At 50.4% G+C, this 2906-nt stretch overlaps 1 protein-coding gene across 1 annotated transcript in view; it reads right to left on the bottom strand.

Moving 5' to 3' along the window:
• suco (SUN domain containing ossification factor) overlaps positions 1 to 2906 on the bottom strand; it is a gene marked incomplete at both ends in the record, with an annotated part of 41276 nt that overhangs the window by 24203 nt on the left and 14167 nt on the right.

Here is a 2906-nt window from a genome sequence, read left to right as displayed (position 1 = left end):
AGAGAGAGAGAGGGAGAGAGAGAGGGATAGAGATAGAGAGAGAGAGAGAGAGAGAGAGAGAGAGAGGGATAGAGAGGGAGAGAGAGAGGGAGAGAGAGAGGATAGAGAGAGGGAGAGAGAGAGGGACAGAGAGAGACAGAGAGAGAGGGACAGAGAGAGAGAGAGAGGGAGGGAGAGAGAGAGAGAGAGAGAGGGACAGAGAGAGAGAGAGAGAGAGACAGAGAGAGAGAGAGAGAGGGATAGAGAGAGAGAGAGACAGAGAGAGAGAGAGAGAGAGAGAGAGAGAGAGAGAGTGTAGGGCAGGGCAGTATGCCAGGCTCTCCTGTAAAGTAGGGCAGCACATCGGCAAACAGACAAAAACATTCTGTCAGAGCACAGCAATGCTGCTACCCTGCCCTGCTGGCCTGTGTGTGTGTGTGTGTGTGTGTGTGTGGTGTGTGGGCATGCGTGGGCATGTGTGTGCATGCATGCGTGTGTGTGTGTGTGTGTGTCCAGCTCCACTCCGCCTGCACGCAGACACATGCACTAATAGAAACGGCAGCAGTTCCAAAGCTGCTTATCCCCCATAATCCCCTGCAACACATCATCATCATCCTCTTCATCAACTCCAGCTAGAGGAGGATGTAATGGATGAGCTGGGGAGAGAGAGAGGGAGGGAGAGAGGGAGGGAGAGAGAGAGGGAGAGCAAGAGAGTGAGTGAGTGAGAGGGAGAGCGAGAGAGAGAGAGGGAGCGAGAGAGTGAGAGGGACGGATGAGAGTGAGAGAGGGGGGGAGAGAGAGAGAGTGAGAGGGAGGGAGAGAGAGAGAGGGAGAGCGAGAGAGAGAGTGAGAGGGAGGGAGAGAGAGAGAGTGAGTGAGTGAGAGGAGGGAGAGAGAGAGAGAGAGAGAGGGAGGGAGAGAGAGAGTGAGAGGGAGGGAGAGAGAGAGAGTGAGTGAGAGGGAGGGAGAGCGAGGGAGAGAGTGAGAGTCAGAGAGAGAGGGAGAGGTAGAGAAGTGTTAGAAGTGTAGACAAGTGTTTGACCCCTCCATGAACCCTCCATGACCCCTCTATGACCCCTCCATGACCCCTCCATGACCCCTGCACCAGTAGAGGCTGGCGGAGGTAGACAGCGGAGGCGTGGAGCGGAATGCAGAAGAGCCGTCCTCCGGTTTCTACCTCCGCCAGCCTCCCCTGAGCCCTGGGTTCAGTCTGGCAGCGTCCAGGGATGTCAGCTGATCACATTACTGTGGTGAAGTGCATTATGGAAAGGCTGAGAGCTCTGCCAGTCAGCTAACTGATGCACTAAGAACACTTAGCCCACTAAATGCACTGATGTCATGTGCACTACTGCAACTGTGTGTGAGTGTGTGTGTTAGGTGGACTTGATTTCTCTCTCTCTCTGTCTCTCTCTCTCTCTCTCTGTCTCTCTCTCTCTCTCTCTCTCTCTCTCTCTCTCTCTCTCTCTCTCTCTGTCTCTCTCTGTCTCTCTCTCTCTCTGTCTCTCTCTCTCTCTCTCTCTGTCTCTCTCTCTCTCTGTCTCTCTGTCCTCTCTCTCTCTCTCTCTCTCTGTCTCTGTCTCTGTCTCTCTCTGTCTCTCTCTCTGTCTCTCTCTCTGTCTCTCTCTGTGTAACTAGCCTGTACCTGTCCATAGCTGGTCTGACTCAACATGTGATGGATAGAGACCTGACAACATCCTGAGCCCTACATCCTACCCCTATAGAGGAGTTTACCAGGGTGACACTGCAGCTCCATGACGTCACTGTCAGGGTCCTGGTAGAGATGGATCACCCTAGGGCTGACACACACCTACCTCCAGGTATTAGTCTGGCCCCGACAGGGATACGAGACTCTCTGTGTGTCGTGGGTGAGGGTGTGTTCTGGTCAACAGACCCACCAGAGAGCCTGGGGGAGGTTTACTTCCTGCAAGGGTGGTGTGTGTGTGTGTGTGTGTCACCAATGCAGTGTTAGTCAATGCACGCACACACACACACACACACACCCCCCCCACACACACACACAGGACAATACGAGGTGTGGGAAGCGGAACAGCGGTCCAGACAGGGATCAAAGGCCTTGGAGGCAGCAGCACCGCCATCACACACACACACACACACACACACACACACACACACACACAGGATCACCAGGACCGCACCGCCATCACAGACCCGCTCAGCTGCTCTAATGAGACCTGACAGGCTAGAGCCACGCACTCAGTCTGTCTGTGTGTGTGTGTGTGTGTGTGTTCTCAGTCAGTGTGTACACGCATCAACAGACTCCGGGGGAGAACATTAACTCATAAAACATTCATAGCCGCTCTGCTTGACGTCACGACGACTGGAAACACCCTGGAGGAGGCAGGCTGCTAGGCCTCCACCCTAAACCCTGTACTACCATTAGGGCTGGTATCGCCCACTGATTTCCCAAAACGATTCGATTCGATTCGATTCAATTTAGTTACAATATCAATTTTCTTGAATATGAAGAGATTCTCAGAACTAATGCTATAAATGGTTCAAGGAACCTATAACATGTAGCATTGTTAAACATATCAATGTTTACATTAAGAATTGACTCCAAAGCAGTTACATGAATGTACTTCTTATTGGAACATGAATGAACATCATTGACCAACATTTTGCTAAATCAGACACTACAAAAAGTGCTTTTAACGTGCTTTACTGCAGCCAGTGTAAATAAAGGGGCTACAAACATAGCCTATCGGTAAACAAGACATCACATATCCCTCAGGACTGTCTCAAATAGCTTATTTGCATAATATATATATATATATATATACAAAATTAAAAATGTGCAAAACTCAAACGAAAATAGTGCAATAGATGAGGGTATTTTGGGAACAAAAAAACACATTGTAAACCATAATGTCCATGAAACTAAAGCCCTTCATTACTGCTTTCTCACT

The sequence above is a fragment of the Nansenia antarctica genome (assembly GCF_963989245.1).
Source record: "Nansenia antarctica genome assembly, chromosome: 7".
NCBI lineage: Eukaryota > Metazoa > Chordata > Actinopteri > Argentiniformes > Microstomatidae > Nansenia > Nansenia antarctica.
The sequence above is the reverse complement of the archived record's forward strand: the minus strand, read 5'-3'. Positions and strand labels throughout refer to the sequence as shown.